The sequence below is a fragment of the Tinamus guttatus genome, unplaced genomic scaffold (genome assembly GCF_059628265.1).
Source record: "Tinamus guttatus ecotype Peru unplaced genomic scaffold, ASM5962826v1 Tinamus_guttatus_pri_ptg000060l, whole genome shotgun sequence".
Lineage (NCBI taxonomy): Eukaryota > Metazoa > Chordata > Aves > Tinamiformes > Tinamidae > Tinamus > Tinamus guttatus.
In genome coordinates, this window is record NW_028288594.1 from 2927107 (window position 1) to 2939620 (window position 12514).

A 12514-nucleotide genomic window follows, 5' to 3' on the forward strand; every position below is an offset into this window, starting at 1 on the left:
TGAGTTTCTGATCTACAGCATTCCTTAGATTATGTTCTGATAAAAGCTAGAGAGAACAGATTGTTTGGATTTGACTTCTTGACCAGCTCCCATAAAACTAGCTTTCAGCTCAACCTCAAAACGTTTTCACTCTTTTCTTGAACTCTTCTTCACTAAAAGCTAGGTTTTAATGGGTGGGACTAACTTTCTGTATCCATCTAACTATGGATTCTTCTTCCAAGCTTCATCTTAAGAAGGATGGAATTGAGGAAGAGAGACTAAAGGATTCATCTTGGGGTAAGGGAACTTATTTTTTCCTCCTCCCAAGTTGTTTCTCTGACCTTTAGGAGCCACTATCCCCATTCTACTGCATATGAAGGTCTCATGATTTGAATTCAACATATATAATAAAATTTTAAAAGGGAAGAAGAGAAGGAATTTTATTCCTTTACCATCTGAAGTTAACAATGCACATGATCCATTTCGTGTGAAATGTCTGGTTTGTGTCTCTATGCACATCTTTATAGGATTATTTTAACTCTTTTTGCTCAGGTAGGCTTTTTTTCTGCATTATTCTTTGCAGTTGGACTGATAATTATTTCCGGCAGTGCTTTCTGGCCTCTTCTGTATCTTGTATTGAGCCTTCACAAAAAGGCGAGCCTTTGAAACCTTTTGTTTTCTTGATAGAGTAATTCCTAATTCAGGTCTACAGATTGCCCAGTAAAGGCTCTTAGACTTAGGATTCATTCCAACAGGTAGATACTTTCCTCAGAGAGTAGAAATATAGAATGAATGAACAGTACTGAACAATGTGGTTCTCAGTGCGTTCTTTTAGTAGGCTCTACAAGAGAGATCCATCAATATGGTATTTGGATGGCTTGTTTTCCCATCCTTCTTGGTCTCCTATAACTAAAGCCAGATGTGTTTAAAGTGTTTTATTAAATCTTCTGTCTCTGGTGGTTTCTTCCCCCACCTCCCTCCCCCCACCACCACCCTCCAATGTCTTGGAAATATTTGTTGTTTTTTTTTACTTCTTCCCATTTGTTCTGGGTTGACAAGACAGTGGGTAGCCATGCAAGAGAACACAGAATTGCTTTCTTTGCTTGTAATTTTATCATTTCAAAGCAAGGGTACTGGCTCCATCACAGTTCACCTTGTGTTTATCTATAATAGTCCTTGTTGGCTTGGAAAGTAAAGAAGATTACATTTCTCATTACTAATGGGAGGATAAATAAATAGGACGAAGTTTCATTTTTTGCATATTTACTGGTAGAAAGAAAAAAATAATAGAGGAAAGAGACTTTAGCAATTCCTGCACAGAGGTGTGTTTTGTTTGTTTTGTTTTTCTCTGAGAAATAATGTTTCTAAAGTAATTTGGGGTCTTTTATGTCTCCTCAGCTGTCTCCTCAGCAATGGCAGAATGCCTGAGCTTTCAAGCATCTGTAATAACGAAAGCTGACATTGGATGAAAGCAGAATTCAGCAGTGGGATTAATGGGATATTTCATGGGTGTCTATGTCCAGAGCTTGGAAAGAGTAGGGAAAATAAGCTTATTGTGAAAAGCTAAGAGAATGCCAAGCGTCTATTTGAAAACTCTAGGTAAGGAAATGACATTTACCTTTCATAGATATTAAAAGGTTTCCTACTATTATGTTGTAGAAAGGAACAAGCTGTAGATCATGAGCTGTTCATGCTCCAGAAGAACTGTTTGGATTTTATCTTATTTTTTCTTTACTTACTGTCTTGTTGGCATGATGGAGCTACCATAGAGAGTTGATAAAATAAATTAATCACTTAGTCATGATATAGGAGTGAATAAATGATTGTAAATAACAACATGGTTTTTGGTCTAACTACTGATTATCACTGGTGGTGCCCAAATGGCATTGGATATGTGCTGTGAAGTCACCTGGTCAGAGGCTGTGAAGTGATTGACTCCTGGTGTGATTCCAGAGCTGAGGTAGCCAACAAAAGAGGGGAAAAATGCTTAATGCACAAATGGAGATATAACAGAGATGGTGATGGAAAATAGGAAGTCAATGATAAAATAAAAGAAGCTCTATCTTCATGTTTCTGTTCAGAACAGTTCTATGCATATGCAACTGCCAAGTGGAGTCTAGGTGATTCTGAAAAGATAGCATTTTGTTGAGTTCAGTAGTGCCCTTTAAAAAGGTGAACAAAAATTTTTCAAGCATTTTGTTATATCAGGAATCCAGTCAGATGAAATTATGGCTCATCATGATTCAGAACCTCCATCTTCTCCGTGAGTGTGTGGTTTGGCTTTTGTTTTTTTGTTGTTTGTTTGTTTCTGTTTTTAATCACTAGAATCATTTGATTTTTTTGATTTATTTGATTTTTTTTTCCTCCATTTTTCCATTTGAATTTGTTTGATATTGATTTATAATGCATTTTCTTCTCTCATAATTTGTGTCAGGTGAATGTTTGCTTGCAGATTGCCCTTCGTAAGATATGACATTTGGTCTCTCTCTCTCTCTTTTTTTTTTTTTTTTTTCTTACTGATGTCAGTTGTAGGAGTTTACTATTGCCAGTACTGGTTGATAGACTAGAACACCATCCACCTCTGTCACTGCTTTCTTTCTCCTGCACCTCACTTCTGGATAATTTTAACAAGTTGTCTCTTAGGGACAAAAGATGGGGTGAATGTGTTTTACCTCTTTGAAAAAGTAAAAATCATCAGGTTTAGCTTCCATGACAGCTCTGCTCCTGCATCGTTGCTAACTATTCACTTCAGATGTTTTTGAAGTCCTTTGATGTCCCTACTTGATGTTGCCAAGGACACTGATTCTGGCAAAAGTATTGCAAAATTTCAATAACTGTAGCATCCAGTGGGTCTGAAGAAGGATCCATCTGCCTTCAGCCCATTCCTCTTAGGACCAGTAGGAAACACTGCCATTTCCATCAGGCTTTCTGGATACAGATACGGACCTATCTATATCTTTCTGGTGCAGCGGATAGAGGAATGACATCGGGTTCAGTTACCAACTCATCATGCTGCCCTCGAGGAACTAGTTCAGTTCAACAGACTAATCGGGTAGATTAATACTCCTGCTCTCTAGTGATTTCCAGAGGTCTGTTTCGATGGCTCTTTCTGGCACTTTTCCCACTGAAATCCCTTTCCTTGTTATAGTGGAACTAATTAATTCTAGGGCAATACTGAATGGTTTCTTTCAGGTTAACAGTTCAACTGGTTTATGTTTGGATGCTCCAAGTCCCAACGAGATATCTTGAAACCAATTCTCTAGACAGTGTAAGAAGGAGGTACTGGAGGTACAAGCTTTCGAATAAGTGAGATTTTAAGTAGTTGTAGTCTTAAACATTTATACTATTGTGTGACTTGTTTTTCTGATAGGAAGGTGCTGGGTCTGCCTTTAACTGCAGATCAGCTGCATTTCTTCAGTAGTACTTTCAAACAGTTACAACATTCTGCTGCACAGGGATCATAATCTGCCGCGTGTTAATGCATCTCTATGCATGTGTCTCTATTGCAGAGGGACTGTTGCAGGGACCGCATTTAAGGCAGAGTATCACATAATAGGAACTGAGAGACGTAAAGGTCGAGATGCAACAATGAGGAAAAATCTAGGGGAATTATGTGCAATCTTCAGTACGGCTCATATTACATTTGTAGCAAAGTCAAAAAAGTCACCCTCTGTGCTTATCAAATAATCAAAATTTGTGATTGTTAGGTAATCAAAATTATCACTGCGATAAAATTTAATCTTTTTTGTTTCTGAATGGATAAGATATAATTTGAATGACATATGACAACATTTCCTTTTTAAATAGTTTTGATTTTAAACTGAATCACCTGTCTACGCATACTCAAATTTAAACAGTGGTAGACAAAATCTAAAATTTCGTTGCTTTTTGATAAGCTTTTTTTTTTTTTTTTCCTTTTGGTATACTTGCAATTTGTGTTGAAATACTTTCCAATGCTTTATTATTCTCAGACCACATATCCTAAAGTTCTAAAATTAGTCATATGTCTACAGACTCTGAAAATCAGCTTTTTAAAAATGCTACTAATTAGGAAAAAGATTCTTTAATTAGTTTTAGGGGAAATTCAGTTGTGGAAGATTTTTCCATAAGCAAACGTGTTTTGGAAGATGCAGTTTGGTTAAATTGCCCTCTTGCTTGCTGAACACCAATTCAAGGAATTCCAATCTGACTTCAGGGTAGGCACATACCTACTAGAAACATACAAGGCTTTGTAGTGATTTATATGCTTATTTTGCCAACTCAGTGCTTTGGCACTTAGTATTGTGAAGAATGAGCTCTCCAGAACTTGGTAACCTTGAACAGCTCTTTGTTCTCTCAGATTTTGTGCTTAATTGATTTGCTACTTATTTTTGGATGTGATTTTGATTATTATTATTATGCCACTAATAATTTTATTTCTCTCTCTTTTTTTTTCTTTTTATTGAAACATGCTGCATGTCTTGAAGCTCTTAGCATATTTATTCTGTATTACATACTAGGCTAGCAAAAGCCAACCCCGAAGGGACTCTGCCATTTCCAGTTGTGTCTAAAATAATATCTATTTTGCTGCAAGCATGGACTGTCCCTAAAAGCACTGAGTTTGCTGCTTGTCTAGTGGAAAGTAGCTCAGTCCAAGAGTGTCTTGATGATTTGTCATAACTGAGGATTGAATGGACAGGAGAGCCTTGGAACTCCCAACTCAAACTGTGGAAATAAGTGTATTTTTGAGAGAATTTAGAGAACCTAGTGAAAACTAAGCCTCTCCTAATCTCCAGTAGATTCATAGAAATATTTCTGTGTTATGTAAATACTGAGGCAAGGCAGTGTCCATGTTTGGCCTCCGAGTTGGGAAGGGGGCAAGGTATACTAACTAAACATCCTCCCAAAACAGCTGAAACTTGTACTCAAGAAAGAGTTGGGATAATTTGGCAAAGATGATGATGCTGTTCCTTGCTTTGCTAACGATGTATTATCTTTTGCTAGCATATCATCTCATGTTTTACCATATTGTAGATCATACGTCCACTCTACTGATTACTCTGATTACTGTCTTGTGTATTTCCTTGAGTTACTCTCCCTGTTCCAGTGTGATCCATCTATTTTCTTTGTTCTCACAATCTGAAAAATGGCTATAATCCAAGAGAAACTGAATAGTCTCCTAAATCTTCTGGCATCCTTCTGGCAGGAGAAAAGGTCTAGTCTTTGCATTTTTAGTATCTGCTTTCTGATTGTTAGGGATGTATCAGCACAATGTAAGATCTGATGGGGAGTTCTGCACACAGCTAATCTGAGGTACTGGGTTGTATTTTTAGAATGAGAATGAATGTTCTTCAGTGGTTCACAGAGTAATTTGAGTTTGAAGGGACTGCAAGTGGGGCTGGAAGGGACCTCTGGAGGTCACGTAGCCCAGCCTCTTGCTCAAAGCAGGGCTGACTTCAAAGTTGGATGAGGTCATTTGGGCCTGAGTTGAGATTTGACATTCTCCCAGGATGGAGGTTCGCCAGCCTCTTGGGACAGCCTGTCCTAGGGCTAAGCAGCTTTGAGAGTAGTGTCTGTACTAGGCTACTCTCTTCAGCCTGGCTGCTGAAACTCATTCTGCCTTTTTAATGCATAGAGCTGCTAACATGGTGCATTTTACCTTTTATTGCCCTCTCACACAGAGCAAGAGTGAAGAGAAGCATAGGTAAGACTTGCAGTCTTGTTTTGTAGTGTTTTGCAGTTTTGAAGCATATGCACAGAGTGATTGTAACATATGCACAGAGCAATGACATTAAGACACTTGTAGCTGTCTCTGACCCAATTGCTTCTGCTGTTCCTTCCTTAAATGGACATTAAAGGATGGAGGGAGACAAACCTATGAGTAAAAATGAGCCCTGATTAATTTCGGAAGAAAAAATACAGTAGTGAACAGATTTAGTACAGTTAAGAGATTGCTAAAGGAGGACACTGTTTATCTGAGGTTCTTGAAAGGTATAGGCATCAAGGAAGAAGAGAACTTCTTTAGAGGGAGACACAAGTGTGTAACTAATGGATTGAGAGAATTAATGGGATAATAAAATAATTAAGAAAGGAGAAATTTCACCTGAGGCTGTCAAATTTGACATAACTGATAGAAGATGGGATTTCCTAGGTTATACTTGAAGAAGAATTAATTCAAGAAGTGTCAATGGGCCAATAAGTCATTTCAGTTGGAATTGCAGAAGAGGTTTGTAGCTCAAAAAAAAAAAAAAGTTTTTTTTTTTTTTTGTGTGTGTGTGTAGGAAAAGATCACTACACAGTATGCTAAACTGTATAAATGTTGGCAGCCAGGTCTCTTCAAGCAAAGACTATTTTATCACTTAAAGCATAGTCGTCTTATGGATGGATTACTGTGCATCAAAAGTTTAATTTATTGACTTGTTTCCTCTCTAGTATTAAAGTGTGATCTCCAAATCTTCTGTTTCTCCTCTTTTATTTGTTTTCTTTCCTCATCTTCTTCATTTTTCCTTGACTTAAATGAAGAGAACAATAATGAAAATGCTTGGTTAAGGACCTGGAGTGTGCCTCTCATCTTGTTTCTGTGCATCTGCACTCTTCTCGATGAGTCCTGTGTTTATCATGTAATGCTTACACTTGATCTTTCTTCTCCTTCCTTCCCTTGACATACTCAAGCTTGCCAAAAAAAAAAAAAGAGGTAAATTGTGTGGGATATGAGATGGCATTTTTCCTCTCTAATTTTTGGATGATTTATTCATAGTGATGCAGTTAGTTTCATTCTTTTTCTGCTTTTTCAGCAGAGAAACTACCTCTGAGCATATCTGCAAGTATAATTGTTGGATTTTTGTGTTGTCTGTAACATTATCTGTGCTGCAAAATATAACAAATATAATGTTACCACTATAAGTGAACTCAGATTTTCAGTATTGTTGTTTTAGGTTCTTCTGTATGGATTTTCTGCAGTTTGTATTGCAAGCCCAGACTTTGGACAAGGGAAGGGCTGAGTTTGCCACTGACAAATATCAAACCACTAGTGTTGTTAGTATCTATCGCTTCTGCAAGGAAAAGTTTTGTTTTGTTTTGTTTTTTTACCTGGTATTTTTGCATGCATCAATTTATAGCAACTTGGAGAGCCTGCTGGATTTTGTATATTTTCAGTCAATGTAGTGGTTACCATTAAGTAGCCGCTGAGACCAGTACAAACCAAGAGTGACGTTATCAGTCATCTCTCCTCCTGTCTGGACTTGCAAGTAAGGGGAGTACTTGCACTTGTCTGAACTAGTCTAGGAGGTTGTATGTGTACAAAGATAAGAAATTGCTTTTATTTATAGGAAATCCTTCTTCCCTTTTGAACTGGCAGGCTGAGCAAAACGGTTACAGTTCTCCTTTAAGTAAATGTCAGATTGATGCCAGTCTTGCCTCAATCAAACCCTAAAATAGTTATTACTGAAAGACAAGGCCATTTCTGTTTCACTGGCTGCTTGGCCCTCTTGGACATGACTTCAGCTATTCCTTCAAGGTTCCAGTGGAAAATTTTTGATTTTGGCGTGAACTTGACGGTTTAACAGTATTGATTTTTGCATTTGCCTGCTGTATTAGTAAAAGTAGGACTTGTACTGTTACATGTTGTAGCAATAGCTTACTTTTCTTTCCCTCGCTGTACAGTACGATCTGTGCTCTTCTGTGGCATTCTCTTCTACTTGAAAAGCTTGACACTAAGTGGATATATATTTTTAAATATAGACAGGAAAGCTATTATTTTTTATTTAGCTTTTACTGTGTAATGGAATTTGTGACAAGGTTATTTGCCTCAATATAATTTTGTGTACTGATTAGTGTTCTCTGGAAAGGGCCTTGAGGCGTGTTGCGCGAAAGATGCTATACGAGTAGGGAATGGAAGGGTAAACGACCTTCATTTAAATGCAGTCAAGTAATCATTATCAAAGTTTTAAGCAATTTGAACTGCCTAACAGGAGGTATGATGACAATAATTGCCAATGTCCTTAAAGGACAGCTGTACCCATTTGATCACTGCCACATGCTTAAAGTTCATAAAAGGAAAACCACTTTTCACAATCTTTAAGCAGTATCTGAAGATATCTATTTAAACAAAAGCACATAATACAAAATGGATATTTTGGAGCACTTTGCTTGTAGCCTGATGGAATCTTATCACATGCCAGTGTAGGTGCCAATACCAGAGGCTTGAGTAAGTTAATCTTAGTTTTAAGAAAAACAAACAAACAAAATGATTATTAATATTGAAATAAGAGTAAAGCAGGTAGCACGTATCCAAAGCTGAGTTGGTTTGCCACACTGCTGCCTGGCGTGCTGGGCTCACGAACATTGTTTTGAGCTTAGCCTTCAATGAACTGGGAACAAGCCAATCTAATGTGCTGAGAAACTTAATAGAAATTTGTACTTGCTTCTATTTACTTCCTACCCTACCCCAAATCAGTTTGGATTATATCCACAAATAGGCATGTGCAGGCTGAAATGGGATTTTTGACTACTTTCTGAGATCTGTGGAGAGGAGCTGCCTCCAATTTGGACACTGTCATCCACCCGTTAATGTGGCTCTGCACCAAGCTAGTATTTCCTGTCTTTCTCTTACTGTCCTCATCATTGGCTTAGTCCCGCCAGTCTTCAAGAGGCCAAGAAGAGCTCTGCAACTCCCCTGAGATGGGTGTATAAAATACAAAAGGACCTAGGGAATTGCTGAGTCCAGTCCCCTCTGTCACTGTATATTACTGTATAACATAATCAAGCTATGTCTTAACATGAGCTAATTATTTTTGTCCTTCAGGACTCTGGTTGGCTGTTCAGTAATGTTATTGCCAGGGGAGTGACAAATCTTCTAATTTGCAGCATAAATTTATTTATTGCTAATATATTCTTATTTGTTCTTGCGCCAGTGTCGTCTTTTTGATTTAAATAGTTCATCTTCAGTGATTATATTTTTACAAAGGAATGCTATTCCCATTGAGTCTGGGCTGGGTAGAGTAAGCCAACTTCTTTTAGTCCCTGTGAATGTAGGCTTTTCCTTCCCAATGTCATCCCTGTAGCCCCTCTGTTCTTCCAGTTTAAATTAATCTTCCTTGAAGAAGATCAGCATTGCAGTTCTTCTGAGGCTTCGCTCTGTAAGGATATTAATACTTTAATACCTTGTCTTGAAATAATTTGCCTGATTATATTTTGTGACTGCATAAACTGTTTTCGTATTTACATCCCATTTGTTGATGGAAGTCCATATTCTACCTAGTTTATCCATTTCAGTCTTTACATTTTCTTTCCAACCAATTAAGTTTGAATATGTAACAGATTTTTTTTTTCACTGATATATTCTGCTTTCTATCACTACTTTCTATTCATTACCTGTGTTTAAGTGGAGTGTTAGGGGTGTTGTTTTTGTTGTTGTTTTCTTTTTCCTGTATGATATTTTGATTTTCTTTCATACTTATGTTGTCTCCTAATTTTGTGTAACCTGCGCATTTTCACAGTATTCTCCTGCTTTTTGTGTCATATTCAGCAATGAATATAAGGCAGTTCTCCACAGTACTCTTTGAATAACTCTGTTACCAAGCTTCCTCCAATTCAGTAGATTCCTTTTCAATACTGTATGCCACTCTATGCCATTAAGTAATATCTTTACTAATTTACTGTTCTTTTACCAATCCTCAGCTTTCCAGCTGTTAATACCTAGGCAACCTATCCTATATGCAGAAGTGCAATTAGATGATTTCTACTGCATTTCCTTTTTTTAAACTCAGTCATGTTATCAAAGAAATGCATAAAATTAGTTTGGCATTAATTACCTTTAATAAATCCATCATGAATTGTATTCCTTTTATTCCTGCATTATTTCCTTATTCTTCTTAAGCCTTGAAGTTGAACTAATGGAAAATTGTTATCTGGGTCAATTCACTGCTCTGTCTCCTTAAATGTTGGTGACACTCTCCTGCCTTCATTCCAGCCATGTCCATGTGTAATCATGGAGTTTTATAGCATCCATTTTAGGACTGTTCCAGTACACCTAAACATCTTCTATTTATTTTGGTGTGGCCAGACTGTTAGACAGCGTATTCATTTTTATTTCTTCATGGTCTATATAGTTATCAGACACCGTTTTTTGTCTATCTCTGTTTTTCCTAAAAAGCACATGCATTTCAGTAAATGTGTGCTAGCCCTGATTGCTTTTTTTTGTTTGTTTGTTTTTTGGGTTTTTTTTGTATTTTTGCTTTCCTGCAATGGCTCATTCCACATCTTGCAATACTTCAAACTTCTCAATTTTGTTGCCCTTACTCCTTGAATTCTTAAACAAACCTTAGCAGTGTTTCTTACTGATTGAATTTAGTTACGTAACTAGTCTGTTCATGAACCATGTGCTATCTAAATGATGATTCTTCACATAAATACTAGTACTTTCTTCTAGATGTCCTTCCTATTTCCTTCTGTCTTTAAGAACTGTATCCTTGTTTTTTTTCTGTTTTCCCTCATCCTTTGAATCAAATGCAGATGTGTAAACTGAATGCCTATCCCAACAGACTTTTTGCCCCCCTTTTATTTTTTTTTTAAAAAAAAAACTTTACAGCTCATATATGCAGAAATATGCACTCATTAACTGAGAAGGAAAATGGATCTCAATAGAAAGAGTATCCTTCTGCAAGACAGTCATCCTATGTTTCTGATATTTCGTTCTTTCTCTGTCTTCTGGGTAGAATTTTTTAATGATGTAAATATGGTAAAATCCATGCATAGATATATTTTTATCAAGGAAGAAAAACTGAAAATTCTTAAAGGGAATTACAGCACTGCTAAAAGTAAGCCTCTAACAGAAGTATGAAATTTTGAGTTCCACTAAAGTCTTCTGGGAAACTTGGAATACCATTCACTATGTTTTAAATTGACCCACCATATATATTATGCATGAAAAAGTGAATGTATAAATAATTTGAAAGTATGTGCTGATATTCTGCTGTCATTACTAAGTAACTTGATAGTATCAGTGGCATTCTTAAAAGTTTTTTTGCTCCTCTGGAGTCTCCCAGGCTACATCTACCTTTACAAACTAAACAAAGTCAAGACATGGACTCAACTGCCACTAATATTCATACTGTGCCACGTCTCCTCAAGGCTGGAGAATGGAACCTGGCTCACATCATGGGTTAGTATAAACCACATCCATCTTATTTCTACTGAAAAATGATATATGTCAAGTAAGTTCCCAAAGTATTCCCCACCCCCAGCAAGAAGTGAGAAATATTTTTCTTCTTAATTAATAAGAATGACTGAGGATAATCATGGTAGATGGAAAGGGTTTTGATGATGAAGATTGATGCCTGAGCTGTTAAATTTCTTAGGCTTCAGCCTACTTTGGAGTCAATTATTCTGAGTTATTTTGGGGAGATTTAAATTATTTTTCTTTGAGATTTTTCCTGAAGTAAACCAATGTCCCAAGTTCTGGATGAAAATCATGGTTCATTAGAACTAGGTAAGTCCTTCCCACATCCCTGCTTGTAGTTTAAGCTCCTTCCCCATATGACAGTTATTCTCCACAAATATTGCTATAGCAAAGTGCATTCTCTGCCCCTACACCTACAGGCTGTGAGAAAAGTGTTGCCATCCTCTTTCCAGCTTAAGGCTACCATACTCTATTCTTGGTATGTGGAAAAGCAGCCTTTTCTAAACGAACAACTTTTCTATTGAGATGGAGGGAAAGGGAGAATACATTTAGGTTTAGAAAACCATTGCAATTTTAGGATGTGTCTCTGAACCAAACACATTTTGCTTGAGCCTTCTGAGATTTTTGTCGCTATTGTTACTCAGGGAAATGTGTTTATAAGATCATTTTAGCATCAAAACACAACTGCAGTTAATTCCACTGGTTTGCACTTTTGTTACTTGGAGTAGACTTTGATGCTTATATAGGGTTCCAAAAGAGATTTAAGAAACAAATATTATAAAACAAACATGTCAAAATAGAAATGCAATTCTAAGTCAAACTGACTTGTGGTTTAGATTGGAAAAAAGGGCAAAAAGCAAGCTAGTAAAAGAAGAATTTGTGGATATTTGTATAATAAAAGGGAGTTACTCATTTTTCTAGGCCACCATTCTACATTATCTCAAAGAGCAGGGGAAGAAAGAAATACTGCCAAGCATGTTTTCATAAGGACATCTTTTTTTCTTATATCTAAGTAGTAAACTTAAGAGAGTTTAGGTGCTTACAGTGCCAATACAGGTATTTCTAATAAAGACATTGCTGAAAGAAAACAGTTAACTCAAGTAATGTTCAAATTCTTTGACTCTATTCTTGGGTATTTCATTGTTTCCCAATGAGAGAGTGGCAAAAATCTGGTAAATTGTAGAAACCGAAGACAAATTTTAAAAATAAGAGCCTACATAATACAATTACAGCTTTTTTTTCTCCTTGTGTGCTCCTGTATTTGGGGATATTTCTATTGTGGAACTACCTGTTACATTATTTAATAGCTTTGTGGCTTCTGAAACACTTAGCAAAATCACTAATGGAGATATTTACTGGATAGAGATTAGATAGAAT

General features: G+C 36.7%; 1 protein-coding gene across 3 annotated transcripts in view; it reads left to right on the forward strand.

Moving 5' to 3' along the window:
- FIGN (fidgetin, microtubule severing factor) overlaps positions 1 to 12514 on the forward strand; it is a 93880-nt gene that overhangs the window by 52999 nt on the left and 28367 nt on the right. The window contains exon 1 of one of the 3 annotated variants that reach the window (XM_088519477.1): positions 236 to 276. The exons of the other annotated variants lie outside the window; for them this stretch is intronic. The gene's annotated coding sequence lies outside the window, so the exon portion shown is untranslated. Of the gene's footprint in view, positions 1 to 235; positions 277 to 12514 lie in introns of those variants that run through there. 3 annotated transcript variants of the gene reach the window in all.